Here is a 23,231-nt window from a genome sequence, read left to right on the forward strand (position 1 = left end):
AGGTAGAACGGTTATATACACTACAATCCTCCCTTTTTAGCTTACAACATACTTATTCCCCATTAAACATAACATATATCCAACTTCATGTAAAAACAGTTCACAGATGTAGTCTCTGCGGAAACAGTTCACAGATTCAGTCTCTGCGGGAAACAGTTCACAGATTCAGTCTCTGCGGAAAACAGTTCACAGATTCAGTCTCGGTGTAGTCGGTTCACGTTGCTGGAGTGACTCATCCAATAGTCCTTCACTGGACTTAACAGCTTGAACTTCCATCACTTCTGAACCAGCATTGTTGACTTTTAAAAGCTTGAGTACCTTGGGAAGCTTTTCTACTTCCAAACTGATTTGGCTCCGTACGGAGAGACCACGTGCGTGACCTGGTAGAGGTGATAATGGTTCAGATGGTCATCATCTTCTGCTTCGTCTTTTCCTTTTCTGCTTCTTGGAGACTCTCTGGGCTCCACTGTCAGCTGCCAGCTGCATGCACCGTTCCTCCTTCTCGTCCTCCTTTTTCCATAGTAGCGCCACCACCTCCCGATGTTCCTTAGACTTTAGGTGATTCTTCATGGTTTCTGCACTTTGGGAGTTTTCATCACAAGCTGGGCAGAGCAGGTCATCGTAATATTCGGTGTCGTCCAACAGGTCATGGTAATATTCGGTGTCGTCCTGAGCTAGGCCAGCGAGAGGGTCTTCTATTTCCTCCATACCCAGCTGGACGTTAGCCAGCTTTTGTTCCAAATCCAGACATCTTTCCTGAAGAGACTTCTTCATGCGTTCAGTTTCATCCAGCTTTTTCTGGGCTTCCTGCAAGTCTTTTACTACTGACCTCATTCGTGATTTCAATATTTCAACTTCATTGGGAGATTGATTGATTGTATTATTCAATCCCTCTACTGGAGCAGCTGTTTCAGCATTCTGTTGTTCAACATTGACGTGAATCAGCGTACTTTTGGCATCCAAGGTTTGCTCTGCTGCCATCTTCTCAGTCTGTGTTGCAACCTCAGCTATTCCAATAACTTTTGGGAGCTCCAAACCCCTCTCCTTTGAAGATTTAGACTCATGTCCAAATTGTTCCCATTTCAGAGTCTTGTCCCTCAGCGTATGAAGGAGTTGGCTGACCGTTGACTCTTCTGACCTCATCCGTTTCCCAGTAGCTGCAGGGCTGTTTATAACCTTGCCCTGGGGCTCCTTTGCTGTTTCTACTTCGCCATCATCCGCAGCCTCCACCATTCGAATTTCCACAAATGAATCGTCCAGTGATGCTGCACCCAACTTCAGTAGGAGCTCGGAATTCATGGCGACCAACTCAGCCTTTTCTGCCTGCAATCTGCTAACAAGCGCCTTCAGTTGCTGAACATCTTGCTCCACCAGATTAGAGCACGCACCTTCAGAAACCGAATCAGCTTTGATTCGTTTGGCCTCCTTGCGCAGACGGTTTGTGTGCTCCTGCTCCCTTTTCTCCCTCAGCTGTTTCTGTTGTCTTTCCAGATTCTCCCACTCTGTGTCAAAGAACGTTTTCATTGCTTTTATCTCTTGCTCGAGATGGCAACTCAATTGTTCTAATTGCTGTTGTAATTTGAAATGGAGTTGAGTTCGAGCCCGGTGTTCCTCAGACTTGTGCATGTCTGTAAACTGGACAGACTCAGAATTCTCTGCCAAACTATGTTGTTGTTGTTCAGTGGAATTCTGTTCTGAAACTTTGTTCTCCTTTGAAGCATCAGTATTTATGCACTCCTTCGTTTTTCCAACCTTAGTCAGCAAGTCCATTTTAGACTTGTCTTTCGCACCTGGGCTGGTCTTGTCGTCATCCGTTTCAGAGTCTGAGCTGATTGTCTTCACCGAGTTACATAAGAACATAAGAAATAGGAGCAGGAGTAGGCCAATCGGCCCCTCGAGCCTGCTCCACCATTCAATAAGATCATGGCTGATCTGATCCTAACCTCAAATCTTCTATCAGTCTGCATCCACCCGAACCCATGTGATCTCCCGGGAGAGGCGAAAAACCAGATAAAGACCCAATGGCCAATTTGGGAGAAAAAAATCTGGGAAATTCCTCTCCGACCCATCTAGGCGATCGAAATTCTTCCAGGAGATCACTCTGTCCCTATATTTTCTACAGTACTTACCTTCTGTAAAGGCGATCTCCACCCCAGCCAGGAACAGGAATAAAACCATCTCCTGAAATCTAACAGAATTAGAACACAGTAGGAGCAGAACAAGGCTACACGGCCCCTGGGCCCGCTCCACTACCCACAGGGCCATGACCATTCCGAACCCAGACTCATGTCCAATTTCCTGCCCGCTCGTTATTGCTTTTAGGTAGTGCCATTCCATGTTTATTTCCCTGATCCACTCCCGTCCCAGAAGTGGTGGACCTCCCTCAGGTAGTACATATAAGTCCATTCCTTGGTGTTCTTTGCCCCTGTCTCTCACCTTGACTTGTAACTTTCCCATGGGGTATACTTTATGCCCCGTGTATGTCTGCAATACGATCTTGGTATCTCTCAAGGGTATATGTGAGAATAGCCGGTTGTAATCCCTTCGATTTATGACTGATAGGGCTGATCCTGTGTCCAATTCCATTTTCACTTGGACTCCGGCTACTTTTAGTGTGACCCAGATAGTTTGTAGGTCAGCTTCCTTACTCACATTGTGAATTCTCAGACTACCCAGTTCCTGGCCGTTCGGGTCTGAATCCGAATTCTGTTCATCTGAACTCTTCTCAGCCACCTTGTGTACTTTGCTGTACTTTTCCTGCGGTGACTTTTTTCTGTTGTTGGTCTTCTTTCCTGACCGGCATACTTTAGCTATGTGACCAAGCTTGCCACATTTTCTACATTCCTGGTTTTTAAACCAGCATTGGTTCTGGTCGTGTGTTGTCTTCCCACAACGATAACATTTTGTTGTACCCGAAGTCATTTGATCCACGCTGAGTACCGCTGCCTTCAGCTGCATTTCCGCAGTGCCTCTCGCGGCTTCTTCGTGTGATGCTGCAATAAGGACAGCCTTGTCAAGTGTAAGATCGTTCTCTTCGAGCAGTCGCTTTTGTGTTCCTTCCTTCGACAACCTGCACACGAACTCGTCTCTCAATGCCTCTGTCAGATTTTCCCTAAACTGGCAGTATTTTGCTAGTCTACGCAGTTCGACCAAGTATTCCGCGTTGCTTTCCTCTTTCCGTTGCGTTCTCGCATAAAATTTGAATCGTTCCGCCAACATCAGCGGTGTGAGGTTCAAATGATCCTTCAGGACAGCAACAATATCAGCGAAAGTCTGATCCGCCGGTTTAGCTGGTGATAGAAGATGCTTCAATAGCCCGTATGTCTTCGCCCCCATTGCGTTTAATAAGGTGAGAGCTTTATCATCATCTGCTATTTTATTGGCCTCACAATATATCTCGATGCGTTCTACGTACGTGGCCCAATCTTCCACCTCGGAATCGAAGTTGTTGATGTTACCATGCTTAGGCATCTTCACTATCTTTTTGAGAAACCACAACGAATTTGTTCGTTACTTTTTTTTTCCAAAAATGGCGGTTTCCCGCGCTTGTCTTCTTCCCCGCCCACTTTCAAAATGGCGGTTTCCCGCTTCTGTCTTCTTCCCCGCCTACTGGCGGCTTCCCGTGTTTCTTCCCCTGGCGGGAGGGGTAAGCTTTCCTTCGGGCGACGACCGCTGGCTTTCGGAGTTCGCAGCCTGCGCGCCGGCTTCAGTGCGTTCCTTGTTCCCTTTTCTCGGCAGGGCAACCGGCGCTGGGGACAACCCGTTGACGGCGAACAGTTCCAGCCGCTGGCTGAATCTCCTCGGTCTCCCTCGCTCGGCTCTGTCTCTCCCGCTCGCTTGGGCTCTGTCTCTCCCTCAGCGGCTTCCAATCGCGCCTCCCAGCCCTCTCGCAGTCCGGTCCTTTCCTCCCCCGGCTGCGGCTGAGTTCTCCGCGGTTTCTTATTTTTATTTCTTCCCGCGCCTTACGATCCCGGTCGCAGCGCCTCGCGGCCTCGGTAGCTGCCCGGCCTTTCGCCGGTCGCGGTCTAGCTGTCTCATGACGCTGTTGCGTCTCCCAGCCCGCTTGTAGCCCGGTCTCTCTCACCGGCTGCGTTCCCGCTTGTAGCCCGGTCTCTCACACTGGCTGCGTTCCCGCTTGTACCGCGGCTTCCGTGCCCTACGCTGCCCCAGTCTCAGCGCCTCTGGGCCCGACTTCTGTCCGGCTCCTTTCCCCCGACCGTGGTCGAGTTCACCGCCCTTATCCTCCGTTTCTTTTTATTTTCCCCCTACTCACAGTCAACGTGGCCGACTTGCTTCTCTTGGCTGATCGGCTCACTCACCGCTGTGGCAGAAGGGACAATAACAGCCTGTTGCTGATGGAAGGCTTCGTGTCTGAATCCTTCCTTCTTCCTTGCTCTGCAGACTTGAGTCTTCTCTCAGCAGAACGACGAGGGCGGGTGCCTCGACGCTCGTTAACTGCTTCGGGTGTGTCGCTGCCGCAGGGTAAGATCGAACCCGTCGCCACTGTAAAGTCTGTGGGTTATATGGTGAATTAATACACAGACTACAAGAGTAACTTTAACAGGACTTTACTATTCGAAGGTCAGGGTGAATCTGCCCAATAAATCCTTACACAGCACTTATATACCGGTGTGGTCACTCCCGGTATTACAGTATACAGCAGCCAAGATAAAGTAGTGCAACACCTAAAATAGTTCTCTTAAAGGTGGACGGTTACATACAATAGTTCTCTTAAAGGTAGAACGGTTACATACACTACAATGGTCCGGCTTCCTCCTGATCCTCAACTCTGGAGGCACTGGCACTGGCAGCTTCAGGGCGTGGAGCCCAGTTGGTGATGCATCATCTGAAAGCAGGGAGGTGGAAGAGTGGCTTTAGCAAAAGGACAGGTTGGCGGAAAGGCATGGCAGGTTGCGGCACACTGAGGAAGCATGCTGGCGGGGGGACCAAGTGGAAGGAGACAGTTGCAAAAGGTGAGAGCCTTACCCTCGCTGTCGAGAATGGGGTCGGCAGCTGCAGTGGTTACAGGACCAGACAGACGTCCTCCAAGAATCTGGTGCACTCTCTCCTCGAGATCCGTGAGAGTGACCACTTGTGGAGGTCCGCCACCAGTTCGACGCTGCTCCTTCCGCATCGTCGCCAGCTTGGACTGCAGGGGAAAGAAGGGGAAGTTCTGTAACATGATGCCTTGAGAGATCATCTGATGCCCCCCATGGTGCAAGAGCCCTTACATGATGCCTTGAGAGATCATCTCATGCCCCCCATGGTGCAAGAGCCCTTACATGTGGCCTTGAGAGAAATGTCCATGTGTGTGCCCAGAAAGGGCCATGGGTGCTTGCTGACAGATGACCATTGGGGCATCATGGCAACAGGGTCCTCAAAGTTAGGTGCAGATGGAGGGAATCAGAAGTTTGCATAACCAACACTCACCCTAACGACCCGAGTGAGGTCGTTGAATTTCTTCCTGCACTGAACAGGGGTCCTGGTCGCCAAGCTGTTGGAGTTGACCCTCTGAGAAACCTCCCTCCAAGATCGCCGGTAAGCCTTTTGATTCAGCCTCTTGCCATTGTCAGGATACAGAACATCTCGACGGCGCTCAACTGCAGACACCAAGTGGTCCAGGGCCTCAGTGCTGAAGCGCTCTGCTCTCTGTCTCACCTTCTCCATCCTCACCAAGTTTGTTGCGCCAGAGAAGGGCGAGCGCCGATTCTAAGGCCTACAGGGCGTTGAGTGTAGCAGCTCAGGCTGACTGACCCACCCCTTTAAGAGCCAGCCGGCGCCTGGAAGTCTCGTGGTTTCCGGTAATTGGGATCACCTGCGCTGCGCCCGTCCGCAACGATATTGGGTAGCGCCTGAACTTTTGCGCCTTAGGAGCCCCGTGCAACGTCTGAGTTAGCGCCTCAATTCCCTTTGGGGGTGATGCAACCCAATATCTCGCCAGGCAGCAATAAGTTTCGTCTGGCTATAAACTTTACGCAGCACCAGTTCTAACGCCTCAAGCGGGGCTATACCCAATTTCTAGGCCATTCTGTTTTCCTATTCTTCCTACCAAAGTGAATAACCTCACATTTCCCCACATTATACTCCATCTGCCACCTTATTGCCCACTCACTTAACCTCTCTATATCCCTGTGCAGGCTCTTAGTCTTCCTCACAGCTTACTTTCCCACCTAGCTTTGTATCATCAGCAAACTTGGATACATTGCACTCGGTCCCTTCATCTAAGTCATTAATATAGATTGTAAATAGCTGAGGCCCAACACTGATCCTTACGGCACCCCACTAGTTACAGCCTGCCAACTGGAAAATGACCCATTTATCCCTACTCTCTGTTTTCTGACCATTAACCAATCCTCTATCCATGCTAATATATTACCCCCAACCCCATGAGCCCTTATCTTGCGTAGCACCTTTCATGTGGCACTTTATCGAATGCCTTTTAGAAATCCAAATATACTACATCCCTATATCCACTGGTTCCCCTTCATCTACCCTGCTAGTTACATCCTCAAAAAACTCTAATAAATACACAAACACACACCTGTTTGGTACTTCTATTAAGGAACCTTCATTCCAAGAAATACAGTATAAATATAACATTTGTATTTTAGACGCATTTTCCTTGATTTGAAAAATGATTATTTTTTTCTCACTAGAAAGTAAAGTATTGCCTGCATCAGTCATCACACTTCCCTGGCAGTGAAAACCTTTGGCTTGGCTTGGCACCTGCTTGTTGCTTGTGCTTTTCTAATATGACAAATTTTTCCCTGAGCCATCGTTTTTTTTTCGAATTGGAGACACAGTGTTGTTAGAGATCAATAGTAGATAGTAATTGGCCATTTATTCTAAGGAAGAGGCATAACATGATAGTTTTTACAATGGTTTAATTAATGAATATTGCAATCAGAGTTACCTTCTACCTACTTCAGTGAGCTTTTTTTTTAATTCATGGTATCTGGGTGTCGCTGGTAAGGCCAGCATTTATTGCCCATCCCTAATTGCCCTTGAGAAGATGGTGGTGAGCCGCTGCAGTCCATGTGTGTGGTGATTATTCTTGTTTTATAAGAAGCATTGTAATTGGTTGCCTGTTTTCCTGCCTTGAGATATATGCTGTAAACTCATTGGTAGTTGATGTCATGTGATCTGTGGTGGCCATCTTAAATTCAGTTCTCCACAGTTTTGGTTGAGACTGGATGCTTAAGATGTGCTGCTGGTTTTTAAGGTTAATAAAGCCTTGCTTTAGAAAGGCAATCTACTCTTCATTTCAATTTATTAACCTTATGCTATAATGGAACGATATCTTCAACCGGAACGATTTAATGCTGACTCTAATTCTGCAGGAGTGGATGATCAATGGAAACATTGGTATCGTACATTTAAAAACTTTTTGGGCGTGTTGGATCAGCAATCTCTAAAGTTGGATATACTAATCAACTACATTGCTCCGGATGTGTACAAGTATATTTTGGACTGTGAAACTTATGAATTGGCTATTGCTACGTTGGAAAAAATTTTTGTTAAACCCAAAAATGAGGTATTTGCACATCACCTTTTATCTGCCCGTAGGCAGCAGGCGGGAGAATCCTTGGATGCTTATTTACAAGCACTCCGGCGCCTTGGCGCTAACTGTAATTATAAGGCTGTGTCTGCAGAAGAATATAAGGAAGAGTCGGTACGGGATGCATTTATTAATGGATTACTGTCTAGATCAATTCGTCAGCGGTTATTAGAAAATAAAACCTTGGATCTCAAGAGTGCTTTTGAGCAAGCCTCTACATTGGATTTGGCTCAGAGAAGTTCGGATTCTTATGCTCTTTTGGATCGGCCTGTGACCGTGGTTTCGGCAGTTCCGGATGAAAAGGAATTATGTGGACTTAATAGGAGTGGTTTACCAGATTCCGAAACAGTTTCTACTTCGGCAGCTGTTGCCTCTAGGATTCAGAAGTGTTATTTTTGCGGGAACGCCCGGCACCCCCATCTGAAGTGCCCTGCCCGGGAGGCTGTGTGTAGTAAATGCGGCAAGGGAGGTCATTACGCACGTGTTTGCAAATTGGTTGCCTCCTCTGCGACCATTCAGCCTTTAGATAGGGCATTTATTGCATCAGTTTCTGCTGCCTTTGCCCATGGCCTAAACAAAGCTATAGTTATGGCCCAAGTTAATGGGTTAGAAGTGAAGGCCCTTATAGATACGGGCAGTACTGAGAGCTTTATAAGTCTTCAGTTTGTGAGGGAGAGGCGTTTGAAAATTTCGCCCGTTACTTATCAGGTGTGTATGGCTCAGACGACTCTCACCTCACAAGTAGCTGGTTGTTGCCTTGTGAAATTAATTCTCCTAGGTAATACGTATACTGATATATGCCTATCTGTTCTGCCTAATCTCTGTGCGGATATTTTGATTGGTCATGATGTGCTTCAATTACATGAGTCTCTCAGTCTTTCTTTTGGAGGAACTAAGCCACCTTTGTCTATTTGTGGATTAACTTCTTTATCCATTTCTCCATTATCACTTTGTTCCAATTTGATGCCGGATTGTAAGCCAATTGCTACCAAGTCAAGAAGGTATAGCAGTCAGGATAAAGAATTTATTAATTCTGAAGTTCAACATCTTTTATCGGAAGGAATCATTGAACCTAGTTTTTTGCCCTGGCGGGCACAGGTAGTTGTCACCACTAATGAGAGACATAAGAAGCGAATGGTGATAGACTACTCTCAAACTATTAACAGGTATACTCAATTAGATGCGTACCCCCTGCCGAAGATTGATGAGCTTATCAATAAAGTATCTCAATATAAGGTTTTTAGCACTATTGACCTAAAGAGTGCTTATCATCAGATTCCTATCGTTAAGAGGGACCAACCATATACGGCCTTTGAGGCTGGCGGAAAGCTGTATCAGTTTTGCCGAGTACCATTTGGTGTTACTAACGGTGTCGCCTGTTTTCAACGGGCAATGGATGCTTTTATAAGTGATAACTCTCTTTCTGACACCTTTTCATATTTAGATGATATCACGGTGTGTGGTAAATCAAGGGTGGAGCATGATTCTAATTTAGAAAGATTCCTTCAAGCTGCGGAAAAAGTTGGCTTAACTTTTAATAAAGAGAAGTGTATCTTTTCGACCACCGAGGTAAATTTACTGGGGTATATTATCTCGGGAAACAAGATTAAACCAGATCCAGAACGGCTGCGACCACTGATTGATTTACCTTGTCCTACTAACTCTAAGGCTTTGCAACGAGTTGTTGGACTGTTTTCTTATTATTCTAATTGGATTGCAAACTTCTCGCAGAAGATCCGGCCCCTTATTCGGGTTACGACATATCCTCTATCATGGGAGGCCAGGATGTGTTTTGATAATCTTAAAAAGGATATCCTTGGAGCAGTTGTGCATTCTATTGATGAGCAGGTTCCCTTTGTGATTGAGACGGACGCTTCCGATTTTGCAATTGGGGCTACTCTGAACCAAAATGGAAGACCTGTGGCCTTTTCTCACGTACTCTGAACAATAGTGAGAAGAGACATTCATCAATAGAGAAAGAGGCGTACGCAATAGTAGAAGCACTGCGTAAATGGAGACATTATTTATCTGGGCGACATTTTACGTTAGTAACTGACCAAAAATCTGTGTCCTTCATGTTTGATGTCAAACATTTTGAAAAGATTAAGAATGATAAAATAATGAGGTGGAGGATTGAGTTGGCATGCTACCATTTTGATATAGTCTATCGTCCGGGGAAGGATAATGTTGCTGCTGATGCGCTGTCGAGGGCTTATTGTTCTGTGATTCACGGAGGTACGCTTATTAATCTTCATAATGCTTTGTGCCATCCTGGTGTTACGAGGATGATACACTTCGTACGCAGTAAGAATTTGCCCTTTTCAGTTGAAGACGTCAAGCGGATGACTTCGTCATGCTCTGTCTGTGCTCGGTGTAAACCGAATTTCTTTAAGCCTCAACGAGCTCATCTTATAAAGGCTACTTCTCCCTTTGAACGTCTGAGCGTTGATTTTAAGGGGCCTCTTCCTTCAACGACTCAGAATCGATATATATTTACTGTTGTGGATGAGTTTTCAAGGTTTCCTTTTGCTTTTCCTTGTGCAGATGTATCAGCTGCTACAGTTATCAAATGTCTGACTCAACTTTTTGTCATCTTTGGGATGCCTGCGTATATCCATTCGGATCAGGGAAGTTCTTTTATGTCTTCCCAGTTGAAGGAATACCTCCAGAGTCGGGGAATTTCTACTAGCAGAACTACCCCGTATAATCCCCAGGGTAATGGACAGTGCGAACGATACAATGGGGTGATCTGGAAGGCAGTTATGTTGGCTTTGACATCCCGGAACCTTAAGAATACACAGTGGGAAATGGTATTGCCTGATGCCCTGCATTCCATTAGATCATTGCTTTCAACGGCTACTAATGTGACTCCCCATGAAAGGCTCTTCAACTATCCGCAGAGATCCACTACGGGATATTCGGTACCTTCATGGCTTACTATGCAGGGACCTGTGCTGCTCCGACGCCATGTTAGACTGTCAAAGTATGATCCTTTAGTGGAGGAGGTGGAGCTATTGGAGGCAAATTCCCAATATGCTCACATTCGATTCCAAGATGGGAAAGAAAGTACGGTTTCAGTTAAAGACTTAGCTCCTTGTGGTGGCCAGCCCTCTTTTGAGGATATTAACAATAGCCATAATTCAGATAATGTTGATGTCGTCACAGATACTACGAATGTTTCCAATCCTATTGCAGACACTTACAATTCTCTTAGTCTGCCCCCGATGGATGTTCATGACCCTCCCAGTTTACCTTCTAATGGGACTTCCAATCCGGAAACCGTTGATAATCGGGATATTGATAGCCTCCCTGCAGAAGATATTTCTGTGTCTCCTGGTGTGGGAGGGCAAGGAACTTCACCAAGGTTAAGAAGGTCGACACGAACAAGATATCCGGTTGACCGATTAAAAATGGACTTTTAAAATAATTTGATAGTAAAATTTTAAAATTGTTGAAACATTATACATGTATTGTTTTAGTCATAAATAACTAATTGTAAAGGCTACCTAGGTTGAAGTATATTTTAAAAGGAGGGGTGAATGTGGTGATTATTCTTGTTTTATAAGAAGCATTGTAATTGGTTGCCTGTTTTCCTGCCTTGAGATATATGCTGTAAACTCATTGGTAGTTGATGTCATGTGATCTGTGGTGGCCATCTTAAATTCAGTTCTCCACAGTTTTGGTTGAGACTGGATGCTTAAGATGTGCTGCTGGTTTTTAAGGTTAATAAAGCCTAGCTTTAGAAAGGCAATCTACTCTTCATTTCAGTGTGGTGAACGTACTCCCACAGTGCTGTTAGGGAGGGAGTTCCAAGATTTTGACCCAGCGACGATGAAGGATCAGCGATATACTTCCAAGTCAGGATGGTGTGTGACTTGGAGGGGAACTTGGAGGTGGTGGTGTTCCCATGTGCCTGCTGCCCTTGTCCTTCTAGGTGGAAGAGGTCGCAGGTTTGGGAGGTGCTGCCGAAGAAGCCTTGGCGAGTTGCTGCAGTGCATCTTGTAGATGGCACAGCTTTAAAATATTGCGAGGGCTTTCTCCTTTTTCAGACCTTGGCCTAGAAATTCATTAAGGCGCTGCCAGCTTTGCGGCCAGTTACCGCCTAAAGAGGGCTTCTGCGCCAAAAATGAGTTTGCGCTGATATTCAGCGCAGCGGTATTGGCGGCGGTAGCCATTAGCGCTGCGCCGGCACCGATGACATCATCGGTGTGCGCAGCGCCCTGGTTCCGTCCCGAAACCGGCCCGATCCCCATATTTAGTAGCGGCCGCCTCCTCCGAAGCGGCCGCAAACAGCGACCAAAAAACGGGGCCGTGCTGTAGCCTTAGTGGGGCGCTTTAAAGGTGAAGGTGCGGCCGACCGCTTTTTCGGCGGCCGCCTGCCCGCACCTCCTTCCCCGGCCTCCTCCCGCCCCCCCCCCCCGCGGCATTGCCGGCTGCTTTCCGCGAACCCGGCACTTCTCCGTGGTGCCGGGCTCATTTGCCGGCACTCTCCAGCGGCGATCTCCCCGTTGCAGGCAGCTCCCCCTTAAGAGAAGGAGGAGGCCTGCAGTACCGCAGCCTGCCGCTCCGCAGCGGCTGGCGCAGCAGCGCCAAGAGCGCAGAAATTCAGTGTCAGCGCCCCAAGCGGAGGCGGGCACACCCTGGTTCCGATTTGGGGCGCTAACACTGAATATCTGACGATCGCTAATGGCTCCCCGCCCAGCGCTAACTTTTGGGTGCGAGCGAGCTGGCCGCCCCAAAGTGAATTTCTAGGCCCTTGTCTCTAGTCGAACTTTAACAGTAGATTAGCTTGATTAAGTGAGTCTCTACAGAATCTTGCAGACTTGTACTTTTCAGAATGATAATTAGATTATGAGTAATACTGTGTGAATGTATAGCTCTTTCATTATTGAATGCATGTAGTATCATTGTACTGAAGTATGCATAAAAAATGTACAGATTGTGACATGTTATTTAGTGAATTCTGAAAGCTCTATAATTACACAGATAGTAATACAGGGACCTCAGTAGATACCTCAGGCACAGTTACCAGGATAGATCATGGTTAGAATCAAGCGTTTTTTTTATATAATAGGAGGAACATAAATTGCACAGGAGTTTCTGATGTCAAAATCCATCATTAACTAAGAAGATGAAAAGCATAATAGCCGCACTCTAGTCTTCAAGCAGGCCACATTCTATTGTTCAATTGCCAACCTCAGTAGCAGCATTACTAAGATTGGACTCAAACAATATAAACCAAGTCACTTGCAATTAATATCTGTTTACAATTCAGCACGGAGTTACCAATTTAACTATATGAAAATGTTAACAAACAAATTGCACTAGGATCGGTTCATAATGAGGTCTGTCCCTGGATATCCTATTGCTTTCTCCCCCTTTTATTTGTCTTTGTTCTCTTCCATAACAACAATTAACAACATTTATTTTATTTTATTTTCATGTTATTTGTTTCTGGTCCTTCTTAATAACCTTGCTTTATCTTATGGATCCAGCAATGTATAGGCCGTGAGCTTCATTTCCAATAGTTCCTGTTGCAATATTCCAACAGCTGCTGCAGCTGCCTGTGCCAGTTTCCACAGGTTTTACATTTTAATCTTTATTTTAACTATAATGGCTGAGAATTAATATATTAAATTGTGCTGCCTTCACTCAGGTAAGATTTCAAGCCGCCCCATCAGCATCATCCTTTGTGAATCGAACAGCTGAAGAGAATTGTAATGCCCCCTTGTATTTTCCTTTCCATTTCAAGTGACTTTCCAACTATTATTGTTTAAGTATTGATGGTTTAATAGAGGAACTTGGAGATGATACTGTGTGCGACAGTGTGAGGGAGCTAAATTAAACCAACAATCTTGGGCTTGATTTCTCTCTCGGTGGCAACCAAAGCAGAGTTACTGTGAATAAAATGGAGAATACATTAAATGTTGGAAATATAAAATGCAAACAGGAAATGCTACAAATATATAGCATCACAGTAGAACTGGGGAACACAACATAAGAACATAAGAAATAGGAGCAGGAGTAGGCCATTCGGCCCTTCGAGCCTGCTCCGCCATTCAATGAGATCATGGCTGATCTTCTGCCTCAACTCCATTCACCGGCCCTATCGCCATATCCCTTGATGCCCTTATTAGTCAGAAATCTATGAATATACCCAATGACTGAGCCTCCACAGCCCTCTGGGGTAGAGAATTCTAAAGACTCACCACCCTCTGTGTGAAGAAATTTCTTCTCATCTCAGTCCTGAATGGCCTACCCTTTATCCTGAGGCCATGGCCCCTGGTTCTAGACTCCCCAGCCAAGGGAAACATTCTCCCAGCATCCACCCCATCAAGCCCTGTAATAATTTTGTATGCTTCAATGAGATCCCCTCTCATTCTTCTGAATTCAAGAGAATACAGGCCTAGTTTACTCAATCTCTTCTCATACGACAGTCCCACCACCCCAGGAATCAATCTCGTGAACCTTCGTTGCACTCCCTCTATGGCAAGTATATCCTTCCTTAGATAAGGAGACCAAAATTGTACACAGTACTCCAGGTGTGGTCTCACCAAGGCTCTATACAATTGGAGTAAGACTTCTTTACTCCTGTACTCAAAACCCTTGGGAAGAGTTTACTTGAAATGTATGCGTTTTCTTCTCTACAGGTAATGACCAACCTGCTGTATATTTCCAGCATTTTCTGTTATTGTTTCAGAATCATTGCTGTTTTTTTGGGTGCTAATTTATTTAAACCAAGAGGCACAGTAAATACGTTTTTTGTATTCATTCACGGGATGTGGGCATCAATGGCAAGGCCATCATTTATTGCCCATCTATAACTGCCCTTGAGAAGGTGATGGTGAGCCGCCTTCTTGAATTGCTGCAGTCCGTGTGGTGAAGGTGCTGTTATGGAGGGAGTTCCAAGATTTTGACCCAGTGACGATGAAGGATCGGCGATATATTTCCAAGTCAGGATGGTGTGTGACTTGGAGGTGGTGATGTTCCCAAGCGCCTGCTGCTCTTCTCCTAGGTGGTAGAGGTCACGTGTTTGAGAGGTGCTATTGAAGAAGCCTTGGCGAGTTGCTGCAGTGCATCTTGTAGATGGTACACACTGTAGCCACTGTTTAAGTTGGTGGATGGGGTGCCAATCAAGTGGGCTGCTTTGTCCTGGATGGTGTCGAGCTTTTGGAGTGTTGGTGAAGCTGCACTCATCCAGGCAAGTGGAGAGTATTCCATCACACTCCTGACTTGTGCCTTGTAGATGGTGGAAAGGCTTTGGGGAGTCAGGAGGGGAGACACTCGCCACAGAATACCCAGCCTCTGACCTACTCTTGTAGCCACAGTATTTATGTGGCTGGTCCAGTTAAGTTTCTGGTCAATGGTGACCCCCCAGGATGTCAATGGTGGGGGATTCAGTGAATGACAAAGGGAGGTGGTTAGACTCTCGCTTGTTGGAGATGGTCATTGCCTGGTGCTGATGCAGCGCAAATGTTACTTGCCACCTATCAGCTCAAGCCTGAATGTTGTCCAGGTCTTGCTGCATGCGGGCACGAACTGCTTCATTATCTGAGCAGTTGTGAATGGAACTGAACACTGTGCAGTTATCAGTGAACATCCTCACTTCTGTTTTTACGCTGGAAGGAAGGTCATTAATGAATCAGCTGAAGATGGTTGGGCCTAGGACACTGCCCTGAGGAACCCCTGCAGCGATGTCCTGTGGCTGAGTTGATTGGCCTCCAACAACCACAACTATCTTCCTTTGTGCTAGGTAAATATATAAATAAATAATCAGCGTGATTAACTATATCTCAGAGGATATCATTCAAATTAACTAACTAGAGAATACCACCATAAAGGGATTCAAATTGAATTAGATAAAATTCCACAATACTTAAATAATAAATAGGAGATAAGGGAATACTAAAATAAAGAAGTTAATAAACAAAAAATAAGACTTAAGTTACAACTTAACCTGAAATCAAGCTACATCCATCTACTAAATATAATCTAGATCTCAAGTAATTATATTATATGTAGAATGAAATTACTAACACATAATTAAATACAAACTAGAAATGGCTGTGTAGTCTTTGTGTTGGGACTGTGTTTTGTGTGAATTTGTGGATAGTGAGACTGTCCCAGTTGCAACATCGGCAGGAAATGTCTCTGCCTTGAGTTGGAATGCGAGTTAGAGACACTCTGACACATAAGGGAGGGGGAGGATTTGATGGATAGCTTTCTCCAGAGTACAGTCACACCTCAGAGAAAAGCACAGGTGCAGGAAGGGGCGAATGTGACTGTCAGTTAGCAGGGTAGGGGGAACTGAGGGGAGATAGAGGGCGATGTCCTGCAGACACTGGTCCTGTTCAACAGGTACAAAGTACTTGATATCTGTGAGGATAAGGAGAAAGATTGTGGAGAGGACAGCCACAATGCTGACCTAGACACCGTGGAGCAGGAGGCTGTCCAAAGGAGGAAGGAGCAGTCTAGAAATGTAGTAGTTATACAGAATTCAGTAATTAGGGAGATAGATGACATCCTCTGCAGTCATGATCGAGAGTCCTGAAGGGTGTGTTGCCTATCTGGTGCCAGGGTAAGGGATATTTCAGTGCGGCTGGAAACAAATTTGGAAAGGGCGGGTCAAAATCCAGTTGTCGTGGTCCATGTCGGGACCAATGACGTAGGGAAGAAAAGGGAAGAGGCCCTGTTAAGGGAGTATCAGGAGTTTGGAACTAAATTAAAAAGTAGGACCTCAAGGGTGGTAATCTCAGGATTACTACCTGAGCCACGTGCTAATTGGCATAGGGACAGACAGATCAGGAAGGTGAACATGTGACTAAACGAGTGGTGTGAGAAGGAGGGGTTACATTTGATGGGACATTGGCACCAGCACTGGGACAGGAAGGAGCTGTACCTTTGGGACAGGAAGGAGCTGTACCATGGGGACAAGAAGGAGCGGTACCATGGGGACAGGAAGGAGCGGTACCATGGGGACAGGAAGGAGCGGTACCATGGGGACAGGAAGGAGCGGTACCATGGGGACAGGAAGAAATGGTACCATGGGGACAGGAAGGAGCGGTACCATGGGGACAGGAAGGAGCAGTACCATGGGGACAGGAAGGAGCGGTACCATGGGGACAGGAAGGAGCGGTACCATGGGGACAGGAAAGAGCTGTACCATGGGGACAGGAAGGAGCGGTACCATGGGGACAGGAAGGAGCGGTACCATGGGGACAGGAAGGAGCTGTACCATGGGGACAGGAAGGAGCTGTACCACGGGGACAAGAAGGAGCGGTACCATGGGGACAGGAAGGAGCGGTACCATGGGGACAGGAAGGAGCGGTACCATGGGGACAGGAAGGAGCGGTACCATGGGGACAGGAAGAAATGGTACCATGGGGACAGGAAGGAGCGGTACCATGGGGACAGGAAGGAGCGGTACCATGGGGACAGGAAGGAGCGGTACCATGGGGACAGGAAGGAGCTGTACCATGGGGACAGGAAGGAGCGGTACCATGGGGACAGGAAGGTGCGGTACCATGGGGACAGGAAGGAGCGGTACCATGGGGACAGGAAAGAGCTGTACCATGGGGACAGGAAGGAGCTGTACCATGGGGACAGGAAGGAGCGGTACCATGGGGACAGGAAAGAGCTGTACCATGGGGACAGGAAGGAGCGGTACCATGGGGACAGGAAAGAGCTGTACCATGGGGACAGGAAGGAGCTGTACCATGGGGACAGGAAGGAGCGGTACCATGGGGACAGGAAGGAGCGGTACTATAGGGACAGGAAGGAACGGTACTATAGGGACAGGAAGGAGCGGTACCATGGGGACAGGAAGGAGCTGTACCATGGGGACAGGAAGGAGCTGTACCATGGGGACAGGAAGGCGCGGTACCATGGGGACAGGAAGGAGCTGTACCATGGGGACAGGAAGGAGCTGTACCATGGGGACAGGAAGGCGCTGTACCATGGGGACACGAAGGAGCGGTACCATGGGGACAGGAAGGAGCGGTACCATGGGGACAGGAAGGAGCTGTACCATGGGGACAGGAAGGAGCGGTACCATGGGGACAGGAAGGAGCTGTACCATGGGGACAGGAAGGAGCGGTACCATGGGGACAGGAAGGAGCGGTACCACGGGGACAGGAAGGAGCGGTACCATGGCGATAGGAAGGAGCGGTACTATGGGGACAGGAAGGAGCTGTACCATGGGGACACGAAGGAGCTGTACCATGGGGACAGGAAGGAGCTGTACCGTTGGGACAGGCTACACCTGAAGTGGGCTGGGACCAAGGTCTTAGCGGAAAGGATAAATAGGGTAGTAAAAAGGACATCATCATACTAATAAATGGGGGGCGGGGGGAGGAGGGCTCAGTCATAAACAATAGTAAAAATGATAGTTTAAAGATTTAAAAAAGGGATAAGAGCAGAGTTCAGGTCACAAACCGGAGAGATAGTGAAGTGAATACTAAAATAACTAAAGTAGTTACAGCAGGAGTGACGAAGAAGAAACATGTTAAGTTAAATAAGAACATAAGAACATAAGAAATAGGAGCAGGAGTAGTTCAGCCCCTCGAGCCTGCTCCGCCATGCAATAAGATCATGGCTGATCTGATCTTGGCCTCAACTCCACTTTCCTGCCCACTCCCCATAACCCTTGACTCCCCTGTTTTTCAAAGATCTGTCTCAGCCTTGAATATATTCAATGACTCTGCCTCCACTGCTCTCTGGGGTACAGAATTCCAAAGATTCACGACCTTCTGAGAGAAGAAATTCCTCCTCACCACCTTAAATGGGCGACCCCTTATTCTGAAACTATGCCCCCTAGTTCTAGATTCCCCCACAAGGGGAAACATCCTCTCAGCATCTACCTGTCAAGCACACTCAGAATCTTATGTTTCAATAAGATCACCTTTCATTCTTCTAAACTCCAATGAGTATAGGCCAAACCTGCTCAACCTTTCCTCATAAGACAACCCCTTCAACTCCAGAATCAACCTAGTGAACCTTCTGAGAACTGCCTCCAATGCAAGTATATCCCTCCTAAAATAAGGAGACCAAAACTGTACGCAGTACTCCAGGTGTTGTAGGGTTCTCAAAACTCCCACATTCCCCAAAAGTTATGGATAAAGGGACCCTGTATGGACAAGTTATTAAAAAGGGTACCCAAAAGAAAATGGCTTCTGAAACCTCGTGACCAAGGCTTGCATGATTTTAAAAGCAAGGCCCTGCAGAAGGCAGGCCCATTCAAATCCTGAAATGAAACCTAACATGCATGGATCTGTGAAAGACTTTGCCATTTTCTAAAGCCAGACAGCTAGGTAAACATAGAATATGCATTCTTCACCTTGGAACAAATCAAGTCAGGATGGATTTAATCTTGAGGCCATTAACTTTTTGCATAAATAATTGGTAACAGCTCACAGGTAGCTACCAAGCCAGGAAAGACGATTACATTTCATAAATAACAAACAGCCAGGATATCGAAGCCATTAAACAAGGAGACAACTGCCCCAAAAGCCGTTAAAGTGAATGACTGTAATCATTTTAGATGAGCCCGCCAAATTAAACAAAGAACTGACCTGATTTGGCACACAGATAAGGGGTGAAGAATCGAGTGTAATTGTAGGGCCACCGGTAGCTCTCGCTCTCTTGCCTCTTGCTCTTGCCGCTCCCGACACCGCGGACACCCATTACAACACCGGGGGCCAAACGCCGGAGGAGAGCGGAACCCGATTCGAATGCGCACAGGACACACGGGGCCGCAACCGGGCAGACGAGACAAGACGAACGGCAAAACCGATAGGCAGAGAAGGGCAGCAAAAAAGAAGCGTTGAGGATGAGCGGGCATATACCCCGGCCTAGTTATAAGCTGGCGTTTGAAGCTTGGGTAGAAAAATCAAAGTGACAATATAAACCGCCAACCAAGCCCCAACCGCAACAAAACCGTCGGCGACCAAACCACCACCAGAAGAACAACCATTCCTGCAAGGTGAAGTACCCAACAAAAGACTACTCTAACGAAGGAAAAGGAGGGTACTTCGCACAGACAACTCCATCATCGCGCCCTGTGACCATGTGATGATGGCAGGCCCCAAAAGACAACAAGAGCAAACCCCAAAACCACAACCAGTTTAATCGACAGGTTTCGAACTGTAAAAGAAACCCTATTGGTGAGCATAAATCCCTGGCCCCTCGTAGCTTAATCTAGTTAGGTATTGGGGGTGGGATAAGGGTAAGGGGATTTTTAATGTGTTTGTTCCCTCGATGTGCCATGTGTTCCCCATTCCCAAATAAGTGTAATTTTATATGCCTGTAATTATTCTAGTAATTCTCAGTGTTGTGATTTTATTGTGCCGTTAATAAAATTTATGGCTTCTTGTACCAAACCAGTTGTCTACTCTATTTTCTGTATCGCCGCCTCTACCTAAGTCTGGTGTCTAGAACCCAGGGGTGTGGGAGTGATTTGAACTGCTCAGAGACAGTCAGGGGCAGAGCTGACTGGGCACATGCCACCCCCTACAGAAATGGCGACCGCGGCAGGATTCCGGCAACAGGGGTGCGATACAGTAGACAATGGTTTGGAAGAGCAAACCATGATGGAGGAGAGGATTTCTGATTATGTGTTTAGTAACGAAGAAGTGGATCGCCAATCTGTTAAAGGCTGGGCGTCCGGTAGATGCCGCAGCCAAGTGGACAGAAGGGAAGGATCACAAGAAATCCCTAGAGAAGGCAGTCTGGCTGATGTGATTCAAGAAGCAGGTCCAGCTTTTGGACAGGCTCGTTGCAGCACAGGCAGCCGAGATAAAGGAGTCAGCCCTGGAGGTCCCGGACAAGGCTCTAGCAGGGGAGAAGTTACTGGTAGCATTGCAGGCCCTGAATCAGGAAAGGGTATAATTAATGGGAGAACATAAGGCCAGGTTGGAATACCTACAGTGCCAGGTCACCGAAGCCAAGGGTAATGAGTTGAGGTTGCGGGAAAAGAACACCCGCCTAGCGAGACAAGAGAGCAGGAGGAGAAAGTAAAAGAAGTAAAGGCAGCTTACAAGTTGGCAAGCGAACAGGGGTTTGAAGATGCAGATCATGGCTCCTGCAAGGAACAAATAGAGAATCTGAGCCTGGCCCTAAGGAAGGCAAAGGGCATGGTGTGCCTCATAAGCCCGAAGGCAGGCCAGGCGGATTTTATAGGGAATGAGGGGAGAACGGTTCAGACACCACAGGTAATGCCACAGATTAAAGAGCAGGACCTCAAAGGTTGTAATCTCTGGATTACTCCCGGTGCCACGTGCTAGTGAGTATAGGAATAGGAGGATAGAGCAGATGAATGCGTGGCTAAAGAGTTGGTGCAGGAGGGAGGGCTTTAGTTTCCTGGATCACTGGGCCTGCTTCTGGGGAAGGTGGGACTTGTACAAGTCGGACGGGTTGCACCTGAACCAGAACGGGACAAATATCCTTGCGGGGAGGTTTGCTAGCACTGTTCGGGGGGGTTTAAACTAAAATGGCAGGGGGTTGGGAACCTGAGCAGGGAGACAGAGGAAAGGGAAACAGGGATAAAAGCAAAAGATAGGACCGAGAAAAACAAAAGTGGCAGTCAGAGCAATCAACAGTTTAAATCAAATGTGGCCACAGTAAATAATAATTCTAATAGGTCTAAGAGCGTTAAAAAAACAAGCCTGAAGGCTTTGTGTCTTAATGCGAGGAGCATTTGTAATAAGGTGGATGAATTGGCTGCGCAAATAGAGGTAAACAAATATGATTTGGTTGGGATTACGGAAACGTGGCTCAAGGATGGCCAAGACTGGGAACTCAACATCCAGGGGTATTCGATATTCAGGAAAGATAGGCAAAAAGGAAAGGGAGGTGGGGTAGCATTACTGGTTAAAGAAGGGATTCATACAATTGTAATGAAGGATATTAGCTCTGATGATGTGGAATCTGTATGGGTAGAATTGAGAAATACTAAGGGGAAAAAAACATTAGTGGGAGTGGTATATAGACCTCCCAACAGTAAGGCGGAGGTTGGGGATGGCATTAAAAGGGAAATTAAAGAAGCGTGCAATAAGGGCACAGCAGTCATCATGGGTGACTTTAATCTACATATTGATTGGGCCAACCAAATTAGTAACAATACTGTGGAGGAGGAATTCCTGGAGTGTTTACGGGCTGGTTTCCTGGACCAATATGTCGAGGAACCAACCAGAGATCAGGCCATCTTAGACTGGGTATTATGTAACGAGAAAGGATTAATTAGCAATCTTGTTGTACGAGGCCCCTTGGGACGGAGCGATCATAATATGATCGAATTCTTCATTAAGATGGAGAATAAAATAGTTGACTCAGAGACTAGGGTCCTCAATTTAAATAAAGGAAACTACGATGTTCTGAGGAGCGAGTTGGGTAGGATTGATTGGGGAATGGCACTCAAAGGGTTGACGGTGGATAGGCAATGGCAAACATTCAAAGACCGCATGGATGAACTACAGAATTTGTTCATCCCAGTTTGGCATAAAAATAAAACAAAAAAGGTGACTCAACCGTGGCTAACAAGGGAAATTAGGGATAGCATAAGATCCAAGGAGACGACATATAAATTGGCCAGAAAAAGCAATAATCCTGAGTACTGGGAGCAGTTTAGGATTCAGCAAAGAAGGACAAAGGGATTAATTAAGAAAGGGAAAATAGAATATGAGAGTAAGCTTGCAGAGAACATAAAAACTGACTGTAAAAGCTTTTATAGATATGTGAAGAGAAAAAGATTGGTGAAGTCAAGCGTAGGTCCCTTGCAGTCAGAATCGGGGGAATTTATAATGGGGAACAAAGAACTGGCCGACCAACTAAATACATATTTTGGTTCTGTCTTCACAAAGGAGGACACAAATAACCTCCCAGAGATGCCGGGGAACATAGGGTCTGATGAAAGGGAGGAACTGAAATAAATCAGTATTTGTAGGGAAATGGTGTTAGGAAAATTGATGGGACTGAAGGCCGATAAATCCCCAGGGCCTGATAATCTACATCCCAGGGTACTTAAGGACGTGGCCCTAGAAATAGCAGATGCATTGCTGGTCATCTTCCAGAACTCGATAGACTCTGGAACAGTAGCTAATGTTACCCCACTATTCAAAAAAAGTGGTAGAGAAAAAGCGGGGAATTATAGACCGGTAAGCCTGACATCGGTAGTGGGGAAAATGCTGGAGTCTATTATAAAAGATGTAATAGCAGAGCACTTGGAAAGCAGTGACAGGATCGGACAAAGTCAACATGGATTTACAAAAGGTAAATCATGCTTGACTAATCTACTGGAATTTTTTGAGGATGTAACTGGTAAAATAGATAAGGGAGAACCAGTGGATGTGGTGTATTTGGACTTTCAGAAGGCTTTTGATAAGGTCCCGCATAAGAGATTAGCATGTAAAGTTAAGGCACATGGGATTGGGGGCAAGGTATTGACTTGGATAGAGAACTGGTTGGCGGACAGAAAGCAAAGAGTTGGAATAAACGGGTCGTTTTCCGAGTGGCAGGCAGTGACTAGTGGGGTACCGCAAGGATCGGTCCTAGGACTCCAGCTGTTCACAATATATATTAATGATCTGGACGAGGGAATTGAATGTAATATCTCCAAATTTGCAGACGACACAAAGCTGGGTGGGAGGGTAAGCTGTGAGGAGGATGTCGTGAAACTCCA

The sequence above is a fragment of the Somniosus microcephalus genome, chromosome 2 (assembly GCF_052327205.1).
Source record: "Somniosus microcephalus isolate GS21.2 chromosome 2, FLI_Smic_1.0, whole genome shotgun sequence".
In the NCBI taxonomy this organism is placed as follows: Eukaryota; Metazoa; Chordata; class Chondrichthyes; order Squaliformes; family Somniosidae; genus Somniosus; species Somniosus microcephalus.